Below are 9667 nucleotides of genomic sequence, written 5' to 3' on the forward strand. Positions count from 1 at the left end.
TAATCCTTTGTCTGTTTCTTCATTTGCTATTATTTTCTCCCAATCTGAGGGCTGTCTTTTCACCTTACTTATAGTTTCCTTTGTAGTGCAAAAGCTTTTAAGTTTCATTAGGTCCCATTTGTTTAGTTTTGCTTTTATTTCCAATATTCTGGGAGGTGGGTCATAGAGGATCTTGCTGTGGTTTATGTCGGAGAGTGTTTTGCCTATGTTCTCCTCTAGGAGTTTTATAGTTTCTGGTCTTACATTTAGATCTTTAATCCATTTTGAGTTTATTTTTGTGTATGGTGTTAGAAAGTGTTCTAGTTTCATTCTTTTACAAGTGGTTGACCAGTTTTCCCAGCACCACTTGTTAAAGAGGTTGTCTTTTTTCCATTGTATATCCTTGCCTCCTTTGTCAAAAAAATATGGAACGCTTCACGAATTTTCGTGTCATCCTTGCGCAGGAGCCATGCTAATCTTCTCTGTATCGTTCCAATTTTAGTATATGTGCTGCTGAAGCGAGCACTGACACAATGATTTTAAATATTAGAGAAGAAATTTGTACTGAAAGTATAAGCAAACATCTTATAGTATGAAGTGATTATTTCAAATGGTTTTTCCCTATAACTCTGAATGCATTATATTTTTAAAAATTGAGGAATGAGGTGAAATGAAGGATAGAGTTAGTGTTTGACTGTAAATTAATAAAATACAGTGGATGAAAAAAAGAGGCAAAGTGAAAGCAATGCCAGTAGATGAGGACCTTGTACCACAGCAGGATTCCTTGTATGTTTATTTTAAACTATTTCCCTTATATTAATCTGAAATTGAAATCACTAGGTGGTGTTTCAGGGACCTCTGAGATCTCTGAGAGATCTGGTTCTTTACTTGACAGTGCAGATGGAATTCGTCAAGAGGCAAAGTGATAGGTAAGAATTGATTTATTATAATAGGATGCTTTTGAGGCTTACATGTAGGTTGGTAAAATGGTGTCACACCCCAAGTACTTAGTGGGCTACAGTTTTATATCAAAGAAAAAATGGGGAGAGAGAAAGGATCACTTTTTTCCTCATTCATGGCTAGACATCAGGCTTCCATCATCAGCTCCTCCTCCAGGTTGGATAGGCGAGTTTTCTTGTCCCTACATGGTCCAGTCAGGACTATAATGTGCTATGGACAAATTATTTCAGGTCTCAGTACAATAATGGTATTTACTTTGAGATGTCACCTTTCCATAAATTAATTGTTTTTTATGTGTGCAGAGAGCATGTCCCAAGGATCATAAGTAGGATGTGGGTCTTGTGTCATTATTTTATTGTTTGGGGGTATGTCTCATGCTTCTGCTGCATGGTTTTAATGCTAAACAAGCATGCTTGGTTTTGTGGATAGGCAAAGCTGCTCTCTTGAGTGATCATTAATTTATAGGGGTCTCCCAAAGCCCTTAAAATTCCCTGTCTGTTTACAATCTCCTAGTTGGATTTCTGAGCTACTTGATTATCCTACTCTGTTCTTATAATTATGGAGTATAGTTTCAAGGAGTTTAGAGTCAAAAGGGGGAAACAGGTTTATACTCAGCAATGCACACTGTTAACACAGCATGGCTTTCTGCAGAGGACTTACAAAAAAGGTAGTAAGATAATGTGCTGAAATATTGATGAGATGAGACATTACCTGAGCCAAATTTTAAAGCACAGGTATGCCAATTTGGGTTTTTATTCAAAGAATGTAATTCTCTCTAAATTGTTCACAGAAAAAAGGATTTGTCATGGGCCATTAAATGATACTTAATCATTGGGAGTACTGATGAAATAGACTCTAGTCTAAGCTTCCCAGAAATTTTTTCTGAAACCATACTACAAGACTGGATTGTTAATTGAGTTGCTATACCTGTTATACTCAGGAAGCTGTTGCAGGAAGGGGGACCCCTTCCAGGGCCCGAAACTGGGCTCTTGTCTAACACTCGGAAATGAATTGTCTGAGGAGACACATGCTGACAAAGCAAGAGATTTTATTGGGAAGGGCATCCGGATGGAGAGCAGTAGGTAAGGGAACCCAGGAGAACTGCTCTGCCGCGTGGCTCGCAGTCTTGGGTTTTATGGTGATGGGATTAGTTTCCGGGTGGTCTTTGGCCAATCATTCTAATTCAGAGTCTTTCCCGGTGGCGCACGCATCGCTCAGCCAAGATGGATGCTAGCAAGAGGGATTCTGGGAAGTGGACGGACAGGTAGTGTCTCCTCTTGACCTTTCCCGAACTCTTCCGGCTGGTGGTGGCTTATTAGTTCCGTATTTCTTATCAGGATCTCCTGTCATAAAACAACTCATGCAAATGGTTACTATGGTGCCTGGCTAGGGTGGGCGGTTTCAATCAGTGTGCTTCCCCTAACAAAGCCATCTGCTGCTCTGAGAAATTATCACACAAGTATTCACTCTAGAACCATACTATTCTGCTACCAGCAGGAAGTTGCCTGATTCAGAAGCTAAATCTGCCTTTGTATGATAACAAAATCGTTGTCTTATAATCTGCCACTTTTTCTCAGTCATTAAGTTCTGATCTCAAGTTTAACAAGATTAACAGACTTGCTCGCTAAGTCACTTCAGTCATGTCCAACTCTTTGTGACCCCATGGACTATAGAGTACCAGGCTGCTCTGTCCATGAGATTCTCCAGACAAGAATACTGGAATGGATTGCCATGCCTTCCTGCAGGGTATGTTCCCAACCCTGGGATCAGACTTGCGTCTCCTGTGGCTCCTGTATCATAGGCAGGCTCTTTACTGCTGAGCCACCAAGGAAGCCCCATTAATAGACTTACATGAGAGGCAAAAAAGTTAGGGAAATGTCCTGTTAACTTTCTGGCTTCCACAATTCAAGAAGGTGTAAATGTTAAGCAATCACATACACAGCATGAATTAGCTATAAGAAATAGGGAAAGAGAACTATCAGACTGAAGAAACAGCAAGCAAAGGTATTGGGATATGGAATAGCATGAAGTAGGTAAAAATATGACCAGTGATATTACTGCATTAAGTACAAGAAAACTAACTAGAAAGCTGGAATAGTTAGACAGAGGCTACAAGGATTTTTAATTATAAAACCAAAATATTTTGTTCCATGGGTGATGAAAATGTTTTTTTTTCAAGAGGATGGCATATGAAAGACACTGGGTCTCTGAATACATTGTTTTAGGATTGTAAAACATGTTCCCTCTTATTCAATTCACTTTTCACACATTCTTTTCTTGAAGATATTTTCTACTTGTAATTGATACAATACAGTGTAAGTTATTAAAACATAAATTGTGATGCCATTTTAAAGAAAAAGCCAAGTTTAGGCTTATAGATGGGCTTCCCTCAGATGGTAAAGAATCCACCTGCAAGGCGGGAGACCTGGATTTGATCCCTGGTTGGGAAGATCCCCTGGAGGAGAGCATGGCAATCCACTCCAGTATTCTTGTCTGGAGAATCCCTGTGGACAGAGGAGCCTGGCGGGCTACAGTCCACGGGGTCACAAAGGGTCAGACACGGTTGAGCGACTAACCACCGCATAGCACAGCGTGGGCTTATATATACCTTTATGAATTCCAGCTTTCATTTAATATTTAACCTCTGAAGATTGTTAATTTTTTACAGATATGTTAAAGTCTGAGATATATTATTTCCCTCAACTCTCTAAAAAATATTAATTTATTTATATTTGGCTGTGCTAGGTCTTCATTGCTGAGAGAGGGTTTTCTCTAGTTGAGTGAGCAGGGTCGACTCTCTAGCTGTGGTGAGAGGGCTACTCACTGCCGTAACTTCTCTTCTTGTGGAGCATGGGCTATAAGCACAAGGACTTGCAGTTGTGGCACATAGGTTCAGTTGCTCTGTGGCATGTGGGGTCTTCCTGGACCAGGGATCAAACAGGTGTCCCTTGCATTGCAAGGCAGATTTTTTAACCACTAGACTAAGAGGGGAAGCCCCTCCTCACAAAACCTTTTAAACAGATTTTATCAACAGAGTTTTCAGGATATGTCATATTTCCTGAAATAGGAGAAAATTGAAAATATAATTAAGGAGAAAAGGACTCCTAAAAATGAACAAAGAGTTTTGAAATGGAACCAATTTGAACCTGAACAATGAAGAATATAGTAAGATAAAACATTTGATTTCTGCTAGGATATAGTAGGAAATGGCAACTATTGCTCTCAGGGCAACAACTGGAAAACATTGATGCACTGCAGAGCATCAGAAATCTGGAGAAACCATGAAGATAAATGAGTTAAAATTGTAGAGAGGAAGAGACCTTCTGAGGTGAGCTGATGGTGGCTGCCTATTTCCTTCCCTAATGGCATTTACTTACACTGCGTTCAAAATGAAGACAAAGCTTGCAGCCTTCAAGATGGTCTCCAGGCATCACCATTCCTGGTACTCAGGCGTTTGTTTAATTACTTCCCCTGGACTATGGGCTGGTCTTAAAGTCTGGCTTCTATCAAACAGAACTTATTAAACTGATGTGACATGGCTTCTGTGATTGGGATTTAAAAGGAGAGTTGCTTATATTTCAAATTCCTGCTCAATCATCTGTGGGGAAACCAGAAGCTCTGTCATGAGGCATTCCTAAGGAAAGACTTATCTGGTAAGGGGCCAAGCCCTGCCAATATGAGTAGACGGATGTGGATCCAGCCACAGTCAAGCCTTCACATGTGACCGCTACCATAGATGTGTTAACATATGACTGAAAATTCATGTCAGATCTTGAGACAGAGGTACCAACTGAGAGATGCCCAGGCTTATGACTTGCATACTGTTGAGATAACATATTTTTGCTTTTTAAGATGCTAAATTCGGGATGCATTTGTTATGCAGCAGAAAACAACTAATAGATATAATGATTAATTCATCAAAAGGATATGACAATCCTAAAGGTGTATGCAATATATAAATTGCAAAATAAAGTCTCAAATGAAGTAAATGGTATAGAAATATGAGGAAAATAAATGAAGACAAAACTATAGTCTGAGGCTTCAACACTCTGCTCTTAATAATTTAAAGAATAACAATTTAGAAAACTATCAACGATTTATAAGTCTTGAACAATGTTGTCAAACAAATTCTACCTAACTGACATTTGTGGAACAATCCACTCCAAAACAGAAGAATGGGCATCTTTTTAAAGTGAACATGGAATATTTAACAAGATAGAAAGTATTTTTGCTGTAAAACAAGTTTAAAGGATTTAAATTATACATGATATCTTATCTCACCAAAGTAATTGATACAAAAAAAATCAGAAAAGTAATTTTAAAAAGTCCTAACATTTAGAGACTAGAAAGCACTTCTAAATAACCTCTATGTAAAAGAGAATATTAAAAAGAAGTGTTAGAAGTATTTCTAAGAAAATGAAAATAAACACAACAAATTTGTTCGAAAAAAATGTGTGCAAAATAAAGTACTTCTTAAATGAGCGTGTAGAGCACTAAAATGCCTGAAGAAAAAATGGAATTAATGATCTGAACTTTCTCCTTAAGACGTAGAAAATGAAGAACAAATTGTACATTAGTTAAGCAGAAGAGAGAAAGTAATAAATGTAAGAATAAAATTAATGAAATATAAAATTGATTGATGGCATATAAAATTTTGCCTGCAACAATGGAAAAGTGCCTATCATTTTCAAATATTCTGAGAGCTTCTTCAACACAGTTTTAAGTAGCTGTGGGCCATTTTTAAAGTTGTTATTAAATTTCTTACATTATTGCTTCATTTTAGGTATGTGGTTTTTTTTTTGTTTGTTTTCTTTTTTTTCAGCTGTGATGTATGTGGAATCTTAGCTCTAAGACTAGAGATCAAACTTGTACTCCCTCCACTGGAAGGTGAAGCATTAACCACTGGACCACCAGGGAAGTCCCTGGATTTTTTTACCGATGAGTAAACCTGATCAAATTTCAAGACTGCTTTCCTTCAGATAAGGTAACTGACAATAATATACTTAAGATGATTAAATAATAAAATAAAGTAAAACAAATAGGAAAACAAAATATATTAGGAAATAATTTCTTATTGAGTTTAAAGTCATAATGGAAATTAAGATAGATTTAGAGAGCTGATAAATAACAAAAACACTCCATATCAATATTTAGTGATGCAGTTAAAGTAATACTAAAAGGAAATGTATAGGTTTAATATGAAAAAAAGGTAAAGATTGATAAAAATAAGAAAATAAAAGGAAAACAAAAGTACAGAAAAAATAATGAAAAAGCATATAATATTTAGAACCATATTAGCTAAAGTTTATTCTTAACTGTAACATAAAATCAGTAGGATCAGCTTCTAGAAGAGTTCATCAGGGTAAAAGAAGTGATAACATAACCAAACTCCATTAGGAGTGAAAAAGAGGATATAGTGCCAGATGCTGCAGACATAAATGTGATAAGAAGATATTATTAACCTGATGTCAGTGCATTTTAAAACTTAGATGAAGTGGGCAATTCCATTACCAAAATTAACTGAAGAAGAAATATGAAACCTGAAGTAGATAACCATTAGAATAATTGAGTCAGTAGTTTTAAAATCTTCCAACAATTGTAAAACAAGTCAGAAATGGCATTAGCAGTGAGTTCTAAAAATATTTAGGGAACAAATTGTGATATTAAATCTACTATCCACAGAAAAGGAAAACTGAGGAATCCACAGCTATTTTATGGGACTAGGGTAGCACTGATGTCAAAATCAGCAAAAATATTGAAATAAAAGTACTACCCATAAAGCTCATTTATAAATATGTGTCAAAATTCTAAGCTGAATATTAGCTGCTAAATGTAGTGATTTATGGAGAAATATATATACCTCATAGCCAAATGAGGTTTAATTGAATAAGTGAATTATTAAGTAAATTATTAAATATTGAAATATTGGAAACTAAATCAAGTTGCTATTTTTCACATGGCATAATGATTTCAGTAGAAATCTAGAGAAAAATATGGTTAAAAAGTTGGAATTGGAGAGCTTAGCAAAAGTTTTAGACATTCAGTGTACAGAATCAGTTTAGTTACATTTCCTCTACCAGAAAAAAAAGAGAACATACTTTTTTAAAAGACAACATGTTAACTCCCAAGTTTTTAAAAAACTCTGAGGAATTAATCTAACAAAATATATACAATATTCTGGTGTTTAAAATTATTGGAAAACATTGAAGAAGCCCTAAATAGATACATCTATGTGTATCTTATAACTTAAAGGAAAATGACACAAACAGTAGAAAAAGAATGTCTCATCTTTAGTATCAATTAGGAAATACTTCCCTGGTTGCTCAGATGGTAAAACATCTGCCTGAAATACAGGAAACCCGAGTTCAATCTTGCATTGGGAAAATTCCCTGGAGAAGGAAATGACAACCCACTCCAGTATTCTTGCCTGGAAAATCCATGGACGGAGGAGACTGATGGGCTACAGTCTATGGGGTTGCGAGAGTCAGACATGACTTGGTGACTAAACCACTAGGGGATTAAAAATTAAAACCACAGTGTAGAACTTCCCTGGTTGTCTAGTGTCTTAGACTCTGCACTTCCAATGCAGGGGTCCTGAGTTTAATCCCTGGTCAGGGAACTAGTTCCCACATGCCACAACTAAGTGTTGGCATGCAGTGAGTGAAGATCCTACATTCTGCAACTAAGACCTGGCACTGCCAAATAAATGAGTAAAATAAAGAAATCTTTTTAAAAAGCTTCAATGAGATATCCTTTAACCTCTATACTGGCAGAAATTCAAAAGTCTGACAAACATAAGGATGTGGAGAAGTCATGCTCACTCTTACTGGTTTGTAAATTTGTAGAAACATCATGAGAAAATGGTTAATATTATCTATAAATGTTGAAATAGTCTCATTATTCATGGTTCAGGAAGTAGGTGGACACCCAAAGAGATTCTTGCAAATGTCCAGAAGACACCAGACATTCATGGTTAATGCAACTATACATATATATAATGTCAAATATTTATATGAGATGTTCACAACTTGTGTGTATATATTTCAAAAGGTTTTATGGATTAAATTTTTTAGTACTTCTTATCTTACTTTCTTTTACGTGTTTTAAAATTTTTGTCAATTCCCTCAACATCTTATCCAAATATTTATTTGTAAGCACTCAACATATCTAACATAAATGGAGTATTTTTAAAAATGTCTTTTTTCTTTTAGAAGCTCAGCTATTATATCGCTTTGTATTTGTTTTTATTCCCAACTTAATCATTCAGTTTTTAAGGAGTTTTTAAGTTTATGTTTTTCTTAAATTTTTGAACATTTTGTAGTTTTTTCTTATAGTAATCTAGAATTAAACAATTTGCCAAATGATTTGTTCATTAATTTTTGTTCTCAATTTTCATTTTCTACACTGTCTGACAACTGTTCAGTAGTATTCCTTTTGCTTATTCAAGACTCTCTTTGCCTTTGAAATATATTTCTCATCACCGTGTTTCTCTTTCTCTGGTTCCTGTCCTAATGATCTCTCTTTCAGAATCTACCTCTTTCCATCCTTTCCCCGTACTCCTTCAGTACAGTTCCATATATTTATTTTTATCTAGTCAAAAACTTGCAAAGTTTCATTTCCTATGAAGTAAAACATGTCACAGCAGCATTCAAAGATATTTTGATGTGGGCAAAAGTTACTTTTCAAATATCTACCACTGTGCTTTTCTTTCTTTCTTTTTTTTTTTTATTAGTTGGAGGCTAATTACTTCACAACATTTCAGTGGGTTTTGTCATACATTGACATGAATCAGCCATGGAGTTACACGTATTCCCCATCCCGATCCCCCCTCCCACCTCCCTCTCCACTGTGCTTTTCTTAATGTATCCTATATCCAACTAGAAAAGAACACTTGTTACTACTACATTATCCCTAAAATTTTCTGATTTCAGATTAACTCATGTCCTTCTGAACCAAAATTCCCCCTCTTCTTTCTATTCTCCATGTTCAGTTTTCACTCTTCTTTCAAAATCAATTCATTTATTATCTTCTTTATAAACTATAATAGGTGAAAGACATTAAAGTTTGAAATAGTACAACTGTTTGGAGTTTTGCTTATCTCATTTATTAGCTAAGATGATCAGGACTAAAAACTGATTTAAAAATCTTATTAATAAAGTGAATCTAACATCTCTCTTTTCTTAAAGTGTTTGTGCATGCTAAGTCTCTGGAAATGTATGTAATATCGATGAACCTTCATTTCTGGAAGAACTACCTTACTGCTGATAACACTCATAGAATATACGTAACACCTCATACTCCAGACAATCTTTTTGTTTTATTAAACATAAGTGTGTATTTTATTTCCTCTACAAAACTTAATTCAAAAACTATACTATCTGACTTTCATATTCTAAACAGCACCCAAAATAATTCCCTGTACATAGTAGGTTCTCAAAAACTGTATTGATGGGAAGTGTATTGATTCTTACCATGGTTATTAAAGAACAATTTTGTTCAAAATGTATACTAAATTATTTTCCAATTCAGGTTGTTGCATAATCTTGAGCAGATTATTCCTTGGGATTGGGATTGACAGATATATATACCATATGCTTGTGGGCATGCCAAGTGGCTTCAGTTTTGGCTGACTCCTTGTGAGCCTATGGACTGTAGCCTGCCAGGTTCCTCTGTTCATGGGATTCTCCAAGCAAGAATACTGGAATGGGTTGCCGTGCCCTCCTTCAAA

The 9667-nt window shown here is 35.6% G+C and overlaps 1 non-coding gene across 1 annotated transcript; it reads right to left on the minus strand.

The window, feature by feature from the left end:
• Window positions 1-398: 398 nt before the first annotated feature.
• Window positions 399-505, minus strand: LOC133058036 (U6 spliceosomal RNA). The gene has a single exon (XR_009693161.1). It is a non-coding gene; the product is annotated as a U6 spliceosomal RNA (small nuclear RNA).
• Window positions 506-9667: the final 9162 nt, after the last annotated feature.

The sequence above is a fragment of the Dama dama genome, chromosome 5 (genome assembly GCF_033118175.1).
Source record: "Dama dama isolate Ldn47 chromosome 5, ASM3311817v1, whole genome shotgun sequence".
In the NCBI taxonomy this organism is placed as follows: Eukaryota; Metazoa; Chordata; class Mammalia; order Artiodactyla; family Cervidae; genus Dama; species Dama dama.